Below are 21,113 nucleotides of genomic sequence, written 5' to 3' on the forward strand. Positions count from 1 at the left end.
AGATACAGAAGCAACCCAAGTGTCTATTGGTAGATGAATGGATAAATACATATAAGGAATATTACTCAGCCACGGAAAAGGACAAGATCCTGCCATTTGCAGCAACATGAATGGACACAGAAGGTATTATGCTACCTGGAATAAGCCAGATAGAGAAAGACAAACACCATATGATTTCACTTACATGCGGAACCTAAAAACTAAAACAGATGAGCAATGACACAAACAAAAAACAAAGCAGAAAAAGAGTCATAAATATAGAGAAAAACCTGATGGTTGGCAGAGGACAAAGGGATGGGGGAATGGGAAAATTGGATAAAGGGGGATGGGGGGGGTACAGGCTTCCAGTTACAGAATGAATAAGTCATGGGGATGAAAGGTACAGCATAGGGAATGTACTCAATGGTATTGTGATAGTGTAGTGTGGTGACAGATGATGGCCACACTTGTGGTGAGCATAGCATAACATATAGATTTGTGGAATCACTATGTTGTACATCTGAAACTAATGTAACACTGTGTGTGAACTGTACTTCAATAAAAAAATTTTAAAAAAGCATAATGTACCATCCCACAAAAACAAAACAAAACAGCAACAACAAAAACCATAGGCTTGATGTCCTAATGCCCGGATCAGGACATGCTGAGGCACGTGGCCTTGTTTGGAAATAGGGTCTTTGCAGATATAATTAGGTAAGATTGAGTTACACTGTGGTAGGGAGGGCTCTTAATCCAGTATGACTGGCGTCCTCAGAAGAGGGGAAGAGAGACAAACAGGGAGGAGAAAGCGAGCAGCATTCAGACACGCAGGAAGATGGTGGAGGCAGAGATTGAAGTGATGCACCTATAAACCAAGGAATGCCAAGGCTGCAGGCAGCCCTAGAAGCTAAGAGAAAGACACGGAACAGATTCTCCCCTGGAGCGTTCATAGGTAGCATGGGTCTGCCAATGCCTCCATTTCAGACTTCTAGCCTCCAGAACTGTAAGACCACAGACTTATGTTGTTTGAAGCCACCCAGTTTGTCTAGTTTGTTCTGGTAGCCCTTGGACACTGACGCAGGGCCCGCCAGCAAAATAATAATAATATCAACCACTTGTCGTGTGCAGTTTTGACAGGTTGAGGGTCTCAAGACCTTTCTTAGAGGACCCTCTTGAACCCCAGGGCTGGATCGGTCTAAACACATAGCAAACATAATGAGAGACAGGTGTGTCTCATTAAACATGTAGATGGCATCATCTGCCTTTTAGATAAGGACAGTAAATTTGCAGTGGGCATGTTCTCTCAAAGGGCAGAAACCGAGGAGCCCTAAATAAAAGTAGGTGAACAGGACGTTCTTTTCTATGCACCAGTCATGTTTTGGTAAACTGAATCCTATTTTAGGTACTCAGAGGGAGCTTGCTATTTAAATAAAATTCTTTTGCGAAGCAAGTATGACTTTTTTCCCCTCAGAAAAATCAGATTTCTTGATATCAGCTTTCTTAAAGTAGGGAGCACAGCCCTGTAGTAGATACTATTAGAGAAAAGAATCTTATTACTTGGTGTCAGCCTAAGAAGGATGAAAACGATTGACCTGAGGGTGTTTTCTTAGACATGAAAGGATGACAGATTGAATAATTTTACTAAGTGCTTTTCAGTAACAGATTCTAAATTGAGAAATACAGTGACTTCTATCATCTACTTCAAACATTTAAGATTCTGTAAGTATAGACCAGTTAATATGTTGTTGAGATTCTATAAATATAGACCAGTTAACATATTTTCTTTATAAATGTAATAATACCAGTGCTAATTTAAGAATACTTTAACTTCACATCCAGCCCGGCTTGACTGCTAGGAGCCTACATTTTTCCAAAAAAGGAAATTCCTTGGAATGTTCTGAGAGTTTAGGACAAAATGAGAACAAATTTAGTTCAACAAAAGAGAAAACTAAAGCAGAGGAATGTACAGTGAACTCATTTATAAATTCAGAATATACTGAATATGTACCATGTGCTTCCACTATATGGAATGCTTTTCTTTCTTTCTTTTTTTATTTTTGAAAGAGAGAGAGAGAGAACATGAGCTGGGGTGGGACAGAGAGAGAGGGGAACAAAGGATCCCACGGGGCTTGAACCCACAAACCGTGAGATCATGACCTGAGCCAAAGTTGGCAGCTCAACCAACTGAGCCACCCAGGCGCCCCTGGAATGCTTTTCGTAAGCAGAATTCCTACCCTTATGAAGGAATGTTTGCATCCTAGAATCAGGACATATATATATAGATAAAGGGTTGAGTCAGGTTCAGGACATATAGACAAAGAGAGGGTTGAGTAAGGTTCTAGGCAACGTAAGTGACCAAACACGAAATAATGGCTCTGTATAAGTGGGGCCCCAATATTCCTGGGAAGACATCTAGCTTAGCGCTCTGACACTCCCTGCAGACACAGCCTGACTGATTTTAGGGCCGTGATCAATAGTCACAGAGAGTGTAACTATGAGAACCATGAAGTTTTTGGATGATTTTGTGTGGACCAATTGGCAAACCAGCATTAAGAACCGCACTCAACCTCTTTACAGTCAAAGATGCCAGGACAAGGGAAGTCTGTGGATTGAAAATCGTTCCCCTTGCGATGCGAAGACGGCCTCCTAGAGATTCCTGCTTCACCGAGGCTCGTCCAAAAGACCGCTCCCCTTGCTCTGCGGGACTCTTCCTTTAACGCCAGTGTGAGTGAACACCTGAACCTGCACACGCTCCTCTTAACAAAACATTTTAAAAGCTTCTACAGGTTCTCACTGAGCTGGGGCCTAGGGTAAAGCGATAAGGCCCTTGCTGCAGGTGCAAAATTTAAGGGGAGGGGGTGCACTTAAAATTTCAGTAGCGCAAAGAAAAAATATTGTAATACAATATTTTAAAAATGAAAGCACAATATTCTGTGATGAATAAAATATCAAAATTCTAAATGAAGGCAGGATCGATAGCTGTGGATTTCTTTTCTTTGGCCTCAGGCTCGGTTTTGGTAGTGCGTTCACGTGGGCGTGTGAGAACACCATCAACGAACACTAGCCACGTATTTCAACCTTCCTCAATTCCATTCCAAGGATGAAACGTTCTCAGTCAAAATAACAACGGTGTCATGTTTCATGTAAAAACTAATCCTCTCCATTCATTTCATTCCTTCACTTACTTTTCCACAGATAAAGATCCACTGTTCTGTCCCGGGCGTCTTGTAACACATGTGAGAACACTTCACAAGTCACCAAATCCTATTCTTAATGTTCTATTTTCCCTATTTCATGGTCTTCAACTTCCATTTTCTTACTCCCAGTTTTGGTCGTGGGGGATGCTGACAGATCAAATGAATGGCAAGGGTCTCTTAATTCGGTTTTTCATATCTCCTTGTGTCTGGATTACTCTACTTAGGAAGCTGAACAAGCCTGTGAGGATCCGGAGCCCGAGCAGGGATCAGCTCTGTGAAGCGCGGGGCCACGCTCCTTTGTGCCGAGGCAGAGGCCGCAGGCTTTCGTTAGACAGAGTTGTGAAGGGGACCACATAGATGGTGTCACTTACAACGCGGCAGGCTCTCCGGGTAAACGGGAAGCCATTTATAGTTCACGGCTCCTCCTGGTGGGTTAAATACTGTAAATCCTTATGAGTATTGCCAGAGCGGTAGAATCAATAAAAACCAAAATGACCTTCACTAGGCCTGCCCTATAAGTGGATGGTCCCAGAGTGACAGATGTGTCAGTCGCTCCACGGAGGAAATGTAATCTGGCGAAAATGACAAGGATCACTTCTGTGTTACTTTATTCTCTGCCTTTCCCATTTTTAATCAGTTCTGGCAGAGCATGGGATTCTCAGACATGTTTTCAAGTTTCATTTTTAAAAACTTCATACTTCAGGGTGACATTGGCCATCCAGTGAGTTATGAAATCCCTCAAGTCTCTGCTCAGAGAGTGGCAGGCAAAACTGACTCCAAACCCAGGGACCATCCTCTTCCAGGTATTCAAGGCGGAGCTGACTGTCCCGGAATGAGAACAGCCTCAAAGGAAATTCGGGAGGAGAAGCAGGAGGAAGTCAAGGGCAGCAGAAATGGCCCCTGACTGAGGTGCTGACCCAGGAGAGGAGGGTACAAGGGGCCTTGAAGGTGGAGGTGAAGAAGGGATTCCTCACCCCCCAGTTCCTAGCTTGGGGCCTGTACAGTTTCCTAGGGCTGCCGGCCAAGTACCATGACTGGATGACTTACGACACGATACCTATTCTCTCACAGTCTGGAGGCCGGAAGTCTCAAAATCAAGGTATGGACAGGGTTGGCTCCTTCCAGAAGTTCAGAGCGAGGCACTGCTTCGTGCCTCTTTCCTAGCTTCTGGTACTTGCCAGGAATCATTTGCACCCCTTGGCTTACAGTGACACGGCACCAACCTCTGCCTGTCTTCGCATGGCCTCCCCCTCTGTGTGCAGCTCTCCTACGTTTGTCGGTTCAAGTTCTTGTCATACAAGGTCACCAGTTATACTGGATGTAGGGCCCACCCTACTCCATCCTCACTTGGTTTTATCTGTAAAGACCTCATTCCAAGTTCCAAGTAAGACCTCATTCACAGGTAGTGGGGGTTAGGAACTCAGTCTATCTTTCTGGGGGACACAATTCAATCCACAACATGTCTTATATGAAATAACAAAAAAAGAGTGTATTTTCATCTACCGGGATGAAACAAATAAGTTTCTCAAGGTGCTAGCTCATATTTTAGGGAAGTATCTGTCAGATTTAAGTGAGAATGAGCACTGGGTGTTTATTGGAAAAGGCGTATTTTGATGCAGAAAGTCTGTGATGGGGCCATGATCTGCATTTTAACAGAACTGAAGTGATTTGGATGCAGGTGATCTGGGAACCCTACTTTGAGAAACCCTGTTTTATATTACCACTTTAACTTCCCCCAAATGATCAGTGTCTTGTTACTAATTCCCAGATATTTTCTACATTAGATAATTGCTATTTACCTTCAACTCCGTTTTATAATGTGGTGCATAAAACCATTTCCAGGGTCAGTCCTGATGCATTATTAATACCATTCTTTACTGTAGGTCTATGAACTGAAACCTCATCAGGGGAATCCTATGTCATTGGAACCCTTCCTCATCTTTCAAATTGCTCTAAGGTCTACTCAAATTATAAAAGATATTTTCCCTTGAATTTTCAAAAGGCCTCCTGCCATTTTGTTTGACAGCAGACCGAATCCAATAAGAGCTTAAGATTCATCTTGATGAGATACCTTTTAGCATGGTAACAACCTTTAACACAGCGTTAAGAGCAACATTTGGGAGCAAGTGAAGAGGGCAAAGGAAACTACTGCTAGCCTGAGTTGAGAACAACACTTCCGATGAGTTTTCTCATGTGCACAGAGGGGATAATTACAGAACCTGTTAGTACAGGAGAGTCTGGGAGACAGTAAACATTCAATAAATATAAGCTATTAGCTATTATTTTATTTAGTCATTAAATAATGGTACCCTGTGCCTTTGGAAAGGATTTCCTCCCTTATTTTACAAAGGATACCTAAAAAGCAAGAGGTCATAACGGAAGATACATCAGTGTTGCACTTTTCCCCATTGTTTCCCAAAAATGTCCATGAATAATGAGGCCAGACACATCTCTTTAAATAGCATTTAGTTATGTTAGCAAGGGGCGTGCATTAAAATCCTTTATCGCAAATATTTGCACACCTGGTAATCCTTTTCACAGTTTTCATTGTGAACCAAAAGAAACCAGGGCTTTCTTCCTCTCCATTTATCAAACTGTTAATATTTATAATTGAACCTTAAGAGATAAATCTTACACAGTGGTACATTTTGAGTACAGTGGCACTGCAAAAAGTCTTCCATTTGCACAGAACTATTCTTTGGTTCTATCTACACAGTGATCTATGTGTTTGCACATATATGTGATGCAGGCACATGTATAGATCACAATGTATACATGCCTTTGGAGGTGTTCAGGATGAATGTAATTTTATAGCTTTCTAAAGAAAGAAAAACTCTCAAAGGTCCAACAGTTGTGTGATACCTCTAGAATTTCGGTCTTTTACTTGCAGAAACATAACTGTAGGTGGGCAATGATCTTGACTTCAGCTCTATGACCTTCCTTTGGACTTTTATTTTCTTTTCTAATTCTTTGGAAATTGGGGGATGTGTTTTTTTCTCGGTTGCTATGTTGTCTGTAGTGGCACAGCTAACAAGCATGCTGCATGCTTTGCAGTGAACGAGTAATCCTGACCTAGGTTGACATGCAGGATGTCAGGCCAACACTGGATGAGAAGTTCACTCCCAGAGATTCTGAGGCTTAGAATCAGACCCTCAGCCTATCAAGGGAGTAGGCAAAATCCTCGCTTGAGACCAGAGAGTTCATGAAAGAAGACCCGAGGCTGGTTAACTTGCCTGGAGGTCTCCGGGCCATCAAATCCTGTCCTTCCACTCAGTTCCCATCTTCTTCCCCCTCTTGATGGGAAAACCATTTCTTCTCTGCCCTCTCTCCTTCCCTCAGAGCCTCACTGCTGATACTACCTGGCCCTCCTATCAATGCACTGTCCCTCTGCTGTCTCTCCCCTTGTTGTAAGTGTGTGACGTTCTTAGCAGCAAACTTCACTCATCTTTGACTCCTCTTGTATACTTACTTATCTCATTCTTTGCTCTGTCTGGATCCCTCTCCACCCTCCTGATTGTGTCTTAAGCCCCAGCAGCCCTTCTGAGTCTCTTCTTTGAGCCACAAACAAACAACCTTTACAACGAATGAGCCTCCTCCCAGTCCACGTCCTTGTCCCTTCCAACATTCTGCCAGAGGAATTTTCTAGAGCATGACTCTACTGAAAAATCTTCAGTGAGTCCCCTTAAAGAGTAAAGTTAAAAAACATTGTGAATTAAAGAAGTTAGAAGGTATATAGCAATGCTAAGTGCAACGTAGGAGTTTTATCTACACAGACACATCACTTATGTTAAAACTCTGCCTACTCGGATGACCAGCAAAGATTTTTCTATTATGGTTTGAAAATTGGTATAAAAAGTGAAACTTGGGTCGATTGTTTGTTATGTGACAATCACCTGCCAGATCATGCCACATACATGACTGTTGAAACCAAGAAACCCATGAATGAATGGTGCAGTCATTACATAAGAGTTGAAAAGAATTCATGATTTAGGAAGACAGATGTCTATATCTTGCACGATCATTGATCAGTTTGAATTAAAGTGGCAATACAGTCTAATTTTCCGAGTTTTCTTCTTGGTATTATAAAATATGTAAAATAATAATAAAATTCTCCTATGAGTTTCTAGCAGCACATGCGAGACCACTTCACAATTAAAACGATTTCCTCCAGAGCCCAGATCCTCCTATTACCATGACTTCCAGCTTGATTCATACTCTTGCTCTGCTGCCCCTGCCTCTGGGTGCCATTTAGCCAGTTCTTTGCTCTTTCAACACCTTTAATTTTTTTTTTTTTCAACGTTTATTTATTTTTGGGACAGAGAGAGACAGAGCATGAACAGGGGAGGAGCAGAGAGAGAGGGAGACACAGAATCGGAAACAGGCTCCAGGCTCCGAGCCATCAGCCCAGAGCCCGACGCGGGGCTCGAACTCACGGACCGCGAGATCGTGACCTGGCTGAAGTCGGACGCCTAACCGACTGCGCCACCCAGGCGCCCTCTTTCAACACCTTTAAAGTGAGTTGGTATCATCTTAAGGAAAAATGAGAAGTTTCTCATGATTTCTGTCATTTGGCTTTGCAACCTTAGAAGTTAGGCAGATCGTAATTTCCCTAGGTCTTTCTTAGAAAGTGTAGAGTACAAGCACTAGGATTTCATTCCATACCAGCACACTTTTATTTCACTACTTTGACCAGCTAAGAGCATCACTCTTCCACCCTTTGGATCTTTTTTCATGCACTCCTGTTCTCATGGTTCCAGTAAAACACTGACCCTAAGTTGCAAAATATTCACATTTAGCTTATTTTTCCCTGAGCAGTAAATTTCTTGAGGTTGTAGCCATGACTGACTATCACAGGCCCTGAGAGAGTAGTCGAGATAAGTTACACTGTGAGGATACGTGAATGACAGCAAGTGTTAGGAAGTGGGTGATTAGGAAAGAAAACTCCTAAAATAATACCCCTGCAGTCTATGAAGTCTATGCCCATGGTAACAGCATTTAATTATGATGCAGGGTTTGCCCAGCTGGGTCAATGGTTAGAGCACAATGCCTCATTTCAAAATGGAGATCATGGCCTTACGCTCTTCTAAGCTAAGGGCAATGGCAAGACAGAAGGTTAACCAGTTAAATATTAGGGTCAAAACATTTCTGAAACATCAGCTGTCTCCCACTGTGACTCAGTCCCTAAATCAACCTCAAGTGTGTAATATGGAAATCACTTCCTGGCTGGGCTCTCCTCAAGGCGTTTTACGTGAGTTTATTACAGACTTCTAAATCTGGTGGAATTTCTTCTGGCCACTCTGTGATTCCATTTCCTCATCCATAAAATTTTGGGTTGTTATGTGGATTAAAGGAATGAAAACAGGCACGTGTTAGTTCTCAGTAGAGGCTGGCTACCGCCATATGACTTCCTTTGAGCACACCGTGGTGGGGTTCAGTGATGTCATTATGGGGCACCCGGAGGCTATGGAACATGGATGTCCAGGAAATCCCAGGACCAAGAGTATCTAAAAACAGCATCTTGTGGGCCCAATAAATCCAACCTCAGGTAAAGGGAAGCAGATGGGCAGAGTAGCTGTCAATTTATGCTCAGGAAAGATAGTCCTAGCAAGTGGCATTGGCTCGCTCTGCTCCTGGCTCTCAGTCTTCCTTTGCATTTTGTTCTCTTCCCCCAAACTCCTTGGTGTCAGCTGTAGCCGGAGGCAGATTAGCAATCTGTACGTGAAATCTTGCCCTGAGGGTGCTGGGATTATTTTTCAAATTCCTGATCCGTAAGTGAAAATTGATCATCTACCTATGATTTTTATCTTTTAAAATAATCATTGCTAATGAAGAACTTCAAGCACAACACTATATGGCGGCATGAAATGAAATCCATTGCAATGCAAGGATGCTAGGTAAACAAATAAAAGGACACAATAGCAGTAATTGGGCCAGAAAGCATTAAAGGCACATGAATCACCTATGTCCATACTTAGTGTGTGCCATCGAAGGTCACAGAATGGATCAAGTGCTTCAGGAGACAGCGGTAACATGGCAGAAGGCACAGGGAATAAGAGAAAAGAAAATGGGAACAGGTTTGTACAGAGAGCTCACTGTGTATAAGGCCCAGTTGTGAGGGTTTTCTGTGTCCCATCCCCTTTCCTCATCAGATATCAATACCATGGATCAAATGCGCTCTGTTACGGCCCAAGCCAGGTTCAAGTCCCCACTCTGCTTCTAACCAGGTGTGAATTGAGACGAAACACTTAACCTCTCCCCATCAGATATTATTAACTTCATCTTACAAATGGGAAAGCAAAGACTCTGAGACACTAAGATCACTTCCTTTACGGGTGAGAGCTCTCATGGGAACTGAGATCAAATTCTTTTTCCTTTCTCCCATGCAACTTGAGAGTTGTCGTATTTCTTCTCATAAGGTACTGGGAGGAAATATGTCAGCTCAAAGGCTAATGGGACGGTGAGGTAGGTGGCCACAAATGTGTCTCTGAACAGGGTGGAAGTAGAAAGGGTAAAAATTCTTTTCTCCTCATGGTCCTACCTGTCTGGTGATAGACTTTTATTTCATTCCATAAACAGGTGGAAGACTGCCCTTCATAACGGTTTTTATGAGCCTTTATTTAACCCAGCTATCAGATAAACAGACTCAAAAGAACCTCCCAGAGTTTTAGCATTTGTGATCTCAACTTTTTCACACTGTGGATTTCTTTTTTAATTCCCAAGTCAGTGAGATTTTAGAATGCAATAATAACGTCAGTTCTAAGCATGCTTTGCAAATATTTTTTTTCCTGTGTAAACTCAAATTCACTGCTTTTAGATATTTTTTTTATTTCCCTGAAACATGTTCATAACGATTCTCCTTGTTTCCTGATTTTTGTGGCAGAGAAAGGAGATATTTCATGACCTTTCTTTCACGGAAGGTCACTATATAAAACACCAGCCCTTCATTCAGATTTCTGAGAACTTTTCCATCCTGGGAAGAGCAACAAATCAAAAAACCAGCATCAGTGTGCAGATATTTTACAGCCCAATCCAGTGAGACTCTGCAATTTTCATACTGAGAAGTAATATATGACCTAGACAAGACCCAGACATAGGCTCATGAGAAGACTACGGGGCTTTAAAATTATTGCCTTGATCATGGAAAAGAAATATGAGTAATCACTGCCATCCACCAACTCAGGATGGTCTTTGGGGGCAATCAGGGTTTGAGAGAATCTAAGAACATCTGGAAATCAGCATATTTTGAGCCAGTTCACACCCTCCTTGGTTCATATTTCAACTGATCTATGTACTAGGCAGTTACGCTGCCCTGAGAAAAGTAGTCTGGATGTGTCCTCTGGGGTTAGGAAATCTTAGCAAGGCTAGAAGGGAAACATAGAGGTAATCCCCCCTCATTGGACTCCAGGTGCTACACCTGCAGGTCTGGTGTATCATGGCTCATTTTCACCCACTTCAAATTTTCCCAGCATCTCCCAGCAAAATGCTTCTCAGGGCATTTTACTACTAAAAGTTAATATCTAATCTACATAAGAAAATGTCTAAACAACACTTCCCAAGCCTTTGTCCAAGTAAAGAAGAATAAACCTCTCGCTGACCTTGCCTTTCCTCATCTTTTATGCTGCAGATGAACTAAAAAAAAAAAAAAAAGAAAGAAAGAAAGAAAATAAAATAACAACATCTGAGAAAGCTGGGTCTTACACTTAGACAGGAAGGCAAGATGGGGGAGTTTTACTAGTGGTGTTGATTTTGGCATCGATATTTTCCCTGAAGTTCAGAGAGTAACTCTAGAGACTGTACAAGATGGTTGATTTCTGAAGAGTCTTTATGTTGGGACTATTCAGTTCAATCCACACATTCCTAAAACAGCAGATGTCCTGAGACATTTCTTGGTTTCGGTCTCACAAGAACTCAAGAATCACCACACTGTGTTAGATCCTGACTCTTTTAGGACATTATATTCTAAAAGAGGTTCTAAGGGATACTTTATGTCAAATATTTATCCTCTTAGATGTCAAACCTACAGGACTATAAATTTACCTCCAAAGCATCCCAGTTTGTCTTAGGAACAAATTATGTATGTTCTTCATAAAGGTGTCTAGACGTTTTTGAATACGTTTGTGATTGTAGTCGGTGCTACTTTTTGACAGGTAACATACGTCAAGGTGTAGCAAGCGGTGTGGCTCTGAGCATGCTGGAAAAATATCTCTGGGAGGATTCATTGTTCACTTTGCTTACTTTATACAAGGGTATGTGTGCCTTGAGCACATCCTATCAGCCTTAATTCTAGCTATCTTCCTGGCTTTCCTGAGATAGTGCCTCCTTCATCCCCTTGACTACATAGGTGCATTACTCCTGTCCTGTTTTCCTCTCTTCGGGGCTTCATTGTAGTTCAGAAAGCAGAATCACCAAAAGGCTGGAAGGATAGACCACTTTCTAGATTATGCTTCATGGTAACCCTTTGGGCCACTGCAGCCTCCTCGACCAAGAACCATGGACCAAGCCCATGGAAACCAGCATATCCTTCAATCTCAGTTCAACTGTAGTTAATGGTTTCCTATGTGGGGTGCTCGATAGTTTTTTAGTTGTCCTTGAAAACATCTAATCACTTAACCACCATACACACCATAGAGGTATAGATGATACGTTACTCTTTTCCCAAGAGGGAGACTCTGAGGCTCAGGGGGGTATACTAACAGTCAGAAGGGGGGCTGGAAGCTGCATTTTTGATGCAAATTTGGTGCTGGCTCTAGAACTTAATACCTAATTTACCCATGAGGGAAGAGCCCTGGGGCTGAATGCTTACTCTCTAGTCCCTAGACCTGCGGTTCTCAAACTTGATTGTACTTCAGAACCACCTGAGGGGCTTCTAACATGCAGATTCCAGGCCCCATTCCCTGACTTTCAGATTTGGAAGGTCTGGAGTTGGGCTTGAGAATTTGATTCCCAACAAGTTCCCGGGGGATGCTGAAGTTGCTGTCCTTCCTGGGGACTGTACTTTGAGAACCACTGGTTTAGAATCTAGGTCAGTGGCCCTCATCTTGCTTTGACACCAGAATTTCCGGGGAGGCTTCAGAAATATATATCGATGCCTGGATCTCACTTCAGAACGATTCAGCTACTGTAGGGAAGGACGTGGGGGCATTAGTATTTTTTACTGTTTCTGAGGGGATTGTAACGTGCAGTCATGTTTCAACATGGGTTGGAAGCTATTGTTTTAAGGCAAGGGCCAGCAAGCTGGGTTTTCCAGTTGGCTACTGTTTCTGTAAATAAATTTCACTGGCACACAGCCATGCCCATTCATTTACATATTAGCTATGGCTGCTTTCATGCAAGAATGACAGACTCAAGTAGTTGTGACAGATTTGCCAGCAAAATAGAACATACTGACTCTCTAGCCCTTGATAAGTAATAAAAACAAAACAGAAGAAACCATAGAAGATACTCTATACTTTTTTAGTTTCAACAAGTCTTTCCAAGTCTTGATCAAGGCAATGTGTGGAATGTTTGGAAAACAGGAGAGAGGCTGGGCTTTTCTATAAGGAACTTGACTCATAGTTGTGATTTCATCTTTTTTAAAAATGACTTTTCTCTCTGCTTCTTTGTTTCCTGCACACTCATTCTCCTTTCCCACCATCTGAACACCTTCTCTTCCTCTGGTTCTGCAGTTACATGAGCTTCTTAATTACTCATTAGATTTCTGCTTTATTGGCTGTCTTCATTTGCCGGTTAATACATAGGTGGTTTATTGCAATGGAAAAGGAATGGTACTTGGGGTCAGAGGATCTGAATCTGAATCCTATTGCTGCTACTTAGCTGTGAAATCGCAGGGAAGCTTACTTAGTTTCTGTGGACTTCAATTTCCTGAATTGGTAAAATAAAGAAGATAATACCTCACTTGTTGAGTTACTGCAAAGATTAAGGAAGATTAGTCCAAGTGCATTTGCAAACTGTACAACAACTCACAGATTTCATTTACTATTATTGGCCACAACTTCTCAGGGGAATACAAGAAGTGAATTGCAGTCCACGTGACTGGTTTCCTTTTGGGATCCACCAGGAAGGGACAGAACCTGCCCAGATTCTAAAATTGGGTTTATCCTAGTTTGACAAGGGGCGAATCCCCAAAACTTGTCAGGCTGCGGTTCTGGTGACTGACTCAGAATCTCAGGATTGGGTCTCAGAGCCAGCACGCTCAGATGCTGACGAGATCCTGTACAGTATTGGTCTTAAACGAGATTTATGGCCAGGACTGCAGGTATTGCAAAATCTGGGAAAGGGCAAAAAGCGAGCCAAGAAACTGATTACCTAAAATTTCAAACTTATAAATAAAGTAAAAGAAGGATATAGCAAAAAACATTAAGGGAGGTCGTGAGTACTTTACAGCTAACTTCAGTGGCTCAAAAGACTTTCCGGCTCAGCACTATATGAAGAAGGTAGTGGATACAGATATTAATTCATAAAGCATATGAAGAGCCTGGGATCTTTTCCATTCCTGATGCACAGACCAATTTCATCCCTAAATCCCTCATCTATTGCCCCTGGGAATATCTTGTCTTGTACTCTTGTCATCTCCTCTCAATGATTTCCAGAACCTTGATGTAAACATACAGAGAAAAGAAAATGTTAACCTCTCCCATAACTCACATGCAGTGGCCAAAAGAAAAGTGTCTTTCCTGTAAACACAGATCTTCACATCTGTTACTTCTCTAGCAAACTCCTGACATCAAATTTACTCATAGCAAAACTCATTACTGGTCAATTTAGTCAGAACCACCAAATGGATTCTCTCTCTCTCTCCCTAAATATATATATATAAATATATTTATATATATATAATTCCAGAGTACTAAAAAATCCTTTGGGAAAATAATCTTCTTACAATGATTTGACAAAAGGGCATCATTATTCCTCTCAAGCCATTATATAGCTTTAAACCACACATTTCTAGTTCTGCTCTGAAGGCGGCATCGGCCACATTTCGGTATCCCTATGCCAGAGACCAACAGCTGAGCCAGCCCCGTGCCAGAGAGAGTAAACTGGCAGCACAAAGTATGTACAGAGAGATTATGCAAAGACTTCAAATCTTTCATTTTGATCAAAACTTGCAAAATGAAACCGTGAGAATATAATTAGAACAATCTGTTAGACCCACGACTGTTAGTATCTTTCTCTTGCTCTTTTTTTCTTCCCCCCCCACTTGGAACTTTCGCTACGTATCAACCGTTGCAGATCTAGAAACACCATTTGGATGGAATTAGGCAAAAGCTAATTGCTATACTTCAGTTCAATCCAGCTGCTATCCATGGGCCTCATTAGGTCCCCTGATGGCCAGCTTCTTGGCCTCAAAGCACCTACTGGAAGACACAGAAGCCCAACTTGGATGAAAAAAGGGACCCAAAACTCAGAGGAATTATCAGAGAAAAAACACCAAATTCAGAAATATGAAATATAGCCAAAGGAACATCCAGTTTCAAGGACCGACGTTTGGGGGAGATTCTTTCTGCCTACCTCTATCCATCTTTCTTTTAATTCTTATCACACAAAGCATCACTGCTACATAGTCAGCAGTTACTGGTTCTCAGACTGAGAGCTGAAATCAAATCTGAAGTGACTTTTGATTTCTCCATAGCCTACTGAAGAGAAAAAAAAAATAGAAAAGAGTATATACTTTTGTTTTAGGAACTCTTTGAAATAATCCAAATTTCGGTTAATGTCTATGTTCTAAGCGCTTGAAACCTCTCCAGAGGAAGGAATTTCCTGCTTGAAATAGCCTGGAAATAAGTTAGTTTACCTTTCACTTTTCCTAGGTAAAGATTCTTGCTTTCCGCCTTGACTAGAAATCTTGTATTTCTGTGTTGAACTCAGGGTTTTCTTGCTAGGCTCTTTTCCAATGTTATTTTGAAACACATTTACTTATAATGGGGACATGTCAGATAGAAGCTCAAGCAATACTGCTACCAACGTGACAGACATCATATGCAAAGAGGATGTTCTCTTTGCTCCCGTTTGTTCCCAGAATGCAGATGAATCTGTACTGGGTGCTCTGGCCACTCCCTCCCAACCCACCGGGCTTGCTGTGACTACACAGGGTCAGAGACTGGGCCACAGAGCCAAACAAGTGGGCCCAGATGGCCAGTGAGCACCCAACCTTGGCCTCACTTAGTAGTCACTCTAAGCCAGGAACAGGCAAATTTTTTCTGTGACAGGCTAGTGGAACATAGGCTTTCGGACACAGATCGTGTTATTTTGGGCTTTGTAGGCCATATGGTCTCTCTTGTGACTACTACCATTGTAGGAGTCATGTATTGTAGTGCTAATATGGTGGTGTGAAAGCAGCATGAATGATACCCAAATGGATGAGTGGGGCTGTGTTCCAGTAAAGCCTTATTTACAAGGAGTAGATGTTGTTGTGGTCTGTGGACCATAGTTTGCTGACCTCTTCAAACAAACTTGTCTGATCAGCTCGAACCCAACTCATTCAGCTTCTGGTTCACCAATTTAACTAATCCCCATCCTAAAACCGCTTTTCCTCAAATGAGCCTGCCAGCTAGATTTGATTTATAATGCCTGAATTAAACTAAAATGTGATGGAAAAAGAAGGCAAATTTTATTAATTTTTTTTTTGGGAAATCCAATTTCTAAGATCAAATGGAAATACTAAACTTGTGGGACCATTTTGCACAGTCATTTAACAATCAGCCTCTTAAGAAAACCACATTAAGGGAATAATTGCTACTCCCCAGAAAACCTACATATTCACGTACCAGGGCTTTGGGAATCAGGCTAAGGTCTTAAGAGCCTACAGGCACAGTCCCTCCTCTTTAGATTTTTGGGATTACATGGGGAAAAACATGTGGCAGAGAGCTCAGTACCCCATGAACATTATTATCCTCTTTGACATGTTAAGGACTTGGAACCATGATTCTCTTACTATGATGTACCTATGAATCACCTGGGGGTCTTGTTGAAACGTAGATTCTGATACGGCAGGTCTGGGGGTGGGGCCTGAGGCTCTTCACTTCTAACAGGCATCCAGGTGAGACTGATACAGCTGGCCTAAGAACCTCACTTTGAAGATTAAGGACCTAGAGCAGTGGGCCACACACTGGAAACTCTTGGGGAGCCTGCCAAATACCAAGCCTTGTCCAGCCCCAAACCAAAGGGATCAGCATTCTGTGGGGATAGGGACCAGACGTGAGTACTTATTTAAGTTCTCCAGGTAACTTTAATGTAGAGTCAAAATTGAGAGTTGCTGAATTAGAGGCTCAGAGAAATTAACTGGCTTGCCCAAGGGCACTTGACTTTAAATGAGGTAACATTTTTGCTTGCCCGATATTTGAAAATGGTCTTAAAAACTGTCAATAGGCAGGGCGCAAGCAAAGGTAGTTTCCAGGATGACAGCAGAGAGGAGGGGAGGAGAGGGGAGGAGAGGAGGAAAGAGGAGTTGAACTTATTCACACACAGTGATAGCCATATTGGTCAAGGGAACACAGATAAAACAGGCCGCACAGCACATTGCTTTGTCCCTGTGTGAAAATCCCTCTTATGACTCTTTCTTTCCTCATCAAAGCAACGGGGCAAAGAGCCTCTTGGAAGGGATATTTAAGTTCAGAAATGTGCACTACCTTCAGCTCCTTTGAGGAATCACACCATGATGAAAGCCTAGAGGCTGGGTAATCACATTTGGCTTCCTTTCTGCCTCTTGGGACCTTGGAAAAGTCGTATTTATGGGACTAGGCAAAATTTCTGACCCAGGGATTTCTGTCTTGAATAAGACCAAGCTAAGTCAAGAAGGAGAAGAAAAAAAAACTTTGGGGAAACTATGGGACAGTTCCGGATTCTGGGGGGTCTTCTAAATGCGTGGAACCCAACATTGTGAATATAAGGCCATTTTCACCTGGAAAAACACACGAATTTCAATGACATTTATGCAATTGTTTAACCACAGTCGTTCAAGATCAGATCCATTTTCTCACTCTGCAGATCCAATGGAGAATAACCCACCCTGGGCTGAAGACCTTGGCTGTGTAATTTGGGACATCCTATCTCAAAGAGGAAGTATGGGAGGAGTTGGACGGCTCCCAGACTAAGCAGATGGCAGCTGCAGAGGGTACGTGAGGTGCAGATTCACTCCTGGGAGCCTCATCCTTCTAGGTAGAGGATGTGAGGGCCCAGGGTCTGGTGGGTTCTGGGAACAATGTGAGCTCATGTGAAAATTCACAACGTTGAACATGCAGGAAGAACTCTGCGTTTTGCCAAATGTTTTCAATGGCTTAAATTCAAGCATGACTTTTCCCCTACCTCTATTCTTTTGGGATATTCTTGAGGTCATTTCATTTAGTTTCTTTACTCTGTCCCTCTCGGACTCCCTTTTGGACAACAAAAAAATATGAATCACGCCCTAAAAGACATTAGGCAGATGTTCTGAAAAATAAATAAAACTTTGAGGACTCTAGTTTCTGTGGGAAGCATCTTGCCAGCCTTCATTCAGCTGGGCTTTTGGCCCCACAGAGTTCTTTCTCAGGAGCTCCCAAGTGTGATCCGGACCCTGCTGATCAGTGTTCAATGGGGTCACATGTTCTACACTTACGGAAGCTTGCGATTGTGTCCCAGGAGGGGATGGTGGAGCCACTGTAGTCCAGCCATCCCTCATCTTGCAGACGAGTAGAAGTCAGCCGTGCAAGGCCACACGGTGATGCCAAGGAAGCAGTGGGGCTAGAGCCCTGACTCCCAGATCAGCAAGCAGCCCCCTCCCATACCAGGCCACCCCACTTCTCAACTGAACACGGAGCAAGGGGCTGAAATGAGTTCACTTGCACTTCCCAGAACGAGAAGATACCATATGATGTGGATTAAATGACAAAGAAATTCAGAAATATTCATGAAATATTAGGCTGTTTGATTTATATAGAAGCTCTTTCTAGAAAGATTTCCAGCAGCTGGCTATGTGGTGTCTCTCTTTACATTTGCTTCTGGAAAAGGAGCAGTGATACAAGACTGTGGTTGAAGTTTGTGACATCAGTGAGACCGGCAGCAGGGACGGCCAGGAAGCAGAGCTTCAATCTAGAATTGCCAGGAAGTCTTAGTTAGGATTTTTCTCTCTCTGTTGGGGGCTCACTGTAGGGTAAGTTCTACCACATGCAAGCCAAGAATTCATTCGTACACATCTAATGGAGTACCCTTCTTCCGGGAAACATACATTGGACTCTTTGGTGGTAAATGCAGAGTAAAAAGGCAGGTCCTCCAGAGCTTTAGCATCAGAATCACTAGAGAGTGTGTTGAATGTACAGATCCGTTGTCCCTCAGCCCCGGCATGGCTGATTTGGTGTGGCTCTTGGTTGGCCCTCAGCAATTTGTTTTTTAAAAAAAAGCTTCTGATGTAGGTGATCCTGGTCCTACATATTCAGAAATGCTGGTCTAGTGGGCAGAGAGGTCCTTTGAGATAGCTGCAACACATCTTTCTCTAACTTCTGGCTTTGTAGTCTATCTCCAAGAAGGGCAAAAGATACCCCTTTGCTATTTCTTTCCCCAAAATGTTGGGGGGTGGGGAGGGATGAGGAAGCATGTTTGGATGGAGAAGTTGGTTTTAAAGTCCCCTGGAGTCCAACGTGGCCCTACATCTCACATTTAGGAAACCTCTCCGCTAACCTCCTTTGTTCCAAGAAAAGAAGGCACCAAAGCTAAAGGGAAGGGAGAAATGTGTGAAACAACTTGCACTTTGATTCAATTTTATAAGTAGTGATCACACACTGCTTACTAGGTAGTACACATCCTTTTAATAAGGTGAAACACACACACACACACACCTCTCACAAAAGAAAATGACCCAAGCACTTTTGCATCTGTATTTCCAGAAGATATGGCCACCTAGTGTTACAGTAACAGTGAGAATCTTGGAAAGGGATCTGAGGTCACAGCGAAGCATCAGCCTAGCAAACAGACATTCCTCCCAGGTTCCTGGCATTTTTAGAATGTTTTGCTTTTGTGTTTGTCCTGACTGCAGTAAATTAGCCGTGATGTGAAAATACCTTTTCTCTTGTGTTGTGCCTAGAAAACTGTGAGCGAAGCCACAGCTGTGGGACGCACGGGGACGCATCCTGCAGAGGATGAAGCCCCAGGGTGGGGGTGCTGGACAGCAAGACAGAGGTGTCTCTGGAAGGAGAGGTGAAAGAGGCCCAGAAAACAGAAGAGTAGAACATCTGTGGTGAGATGCTCAGTAACGAATCATGTCTAGGAGATTCCAAAGGCCCGGCCCCCAGCACTTCTTTGGACACAGGGAAAGGCACCACAGCCCCATAAACAGCCAGCTCTGGCAGGGGCAGTGGGCCCTTATTTAAAAAGTTGTGCATGGGGGGGCCCTGGGGAGCTCAGTCTGTTAAGCGCCTGACTCTTGATTTCGGCTCAGGTCATGATCTCACGGATCGTGGGATCGAGCCCCCCATTGGGCTCTGCACAGACAATGTGGCCTGCTTGGGATTCTCTCTCTCCCCCCCGCCCACCTCTCCCCGATTCGCACGAGCTCTCTCTCTCTGTTTCTCTCAAAATAAATAAATAAACTTAAAAAAAAATTGGGCATGGCATCATGCTTGTGGAGAAAGACATTACAATTCTCCTCTCTATGCCTTGGCATATGTGAGTCCTGGAGATATACTGAGAACATTCGCTGTCTCTTGTGGATGCTGGAAGATGCTAAGGTACAAACATGATTTCGATGTGAAGGTCCCCGAGAAAGTTACTGTTGATGAAATAACAGTGGGAGCTGGAGGTGGACCCTCCTTTCCCACACACTTCTAGATGGTTTCATAAGAGGAGGGGACGAGTTACTCTGTCTTCATCGATCATCATTCCTCAGGGACTGCTGGAGTTTGTGAGCTGGAAAGGCTCTTAGATCTTTTCTCGTTACTTGCATCCATCTGCTTTGCTCTCCTCGCCCTGCCATTTTAACTAAAGGAGGAAAATCGGAGGGACTCGCCCGAGGTTCTAGTGCTTTCTCTGTGTTTTCACTAGAAAATGGGAGCATTTTGGATAGGATTCCTCCTTCCAGCTAATTTGAAATCAGCCTGGATGAAAAGGATGCTCAATGTAGTTTCATCAATTATGACAAATGTACCACTCTGATCACTTCACATCTGTTAGAATGGTTGTCATCAAGAAGGGGGAACGTTGGCAAGGATCTGGAGAAGAGAGAATCCTAGTGCATGGTTGGTGTGAATGTATATTGGCTTAGCCCCTACGGAAAACAGTCTGCAGAACTCCCAAAAATCAAAAATAGAACTATTATATGATCCAGCAACCCCACTGCTGGGTGTTTATCCAAAGGAAATGAAAAGATGTCAAAAAGATATCTTTAGTCCCAAGTTTATTGCAGCACTATTCCCAACAGCCAAGATATGGACACAACCTAAGTGTCTATCACAGATGAGAGGATAAAGAAGATGTACTATGTGCACACACACACACAAGGGAATATTATTCAGCCATGGGAAAGAAGGAAATCTTGCCATTTACAGCAACATGGATGGACTCTGAGGGCATTATGTTCAGTGAGATATGTCAGACAAAGACAAATACCGTACGATCGCACTTTTGAGTAGAATTTCAAAAAGTTGAACTTAGAGCAACAGACAGTAGAATGGTGGTTAAGGGGTGTCGGAGGGTGGTGCATTTGGGGAGATACTGGTCCAAAGAGACAAATCTCCAGTAAGAAAACAAAACCAGGTGCACCACTCTGGAATGCTGACAGTGGAGGAGGCTGTGTGTGTGTGAGGGCAGGGGGTATATTGGACCTCTCTGTACTTTCCATTCAAATTTGCTACAAACCTAAAACTTCTCTGAAAAGTACATCTACAAAGAGAAGAGAAAAAAAAAGATCCACCTTTTTTTTTGTGACAGTGAATTCAACACGTTCATTTTTACTTTATTTCTCTTTGTGATTGT

The 21,113-nt window shown here is 42.8% G+C and overlaps 1 protein-coding gene across 2 annotated transcripts in view; it reads right to left on the reverse strand.

The window, feature by feature from the left end:
• GPC6 (glypican 6) overlaps positions 1-21,113 on the reverse strand; it is a 1,121,471-nt gene that overhangs the window by 56,700 nt on the left and 1,043,658 nt on the right. The gene's annotated exons all lie outside the window — the stretch shown is intronic.

The sequence above is a fragment of the Puma concolor genome, chromosome A1, assembly GCF_028749965.1.
Source record: "Puma concolor isolate L17-30 chromosome A1, mPumCon1.1.hap2, whole genome shotgun sequence".
Taxonomy (NCBI): Eukaryota; Metazoa; Chordata; class Mammalia; order Carnivora; family Felidae; genus Puma; species Puma concolor.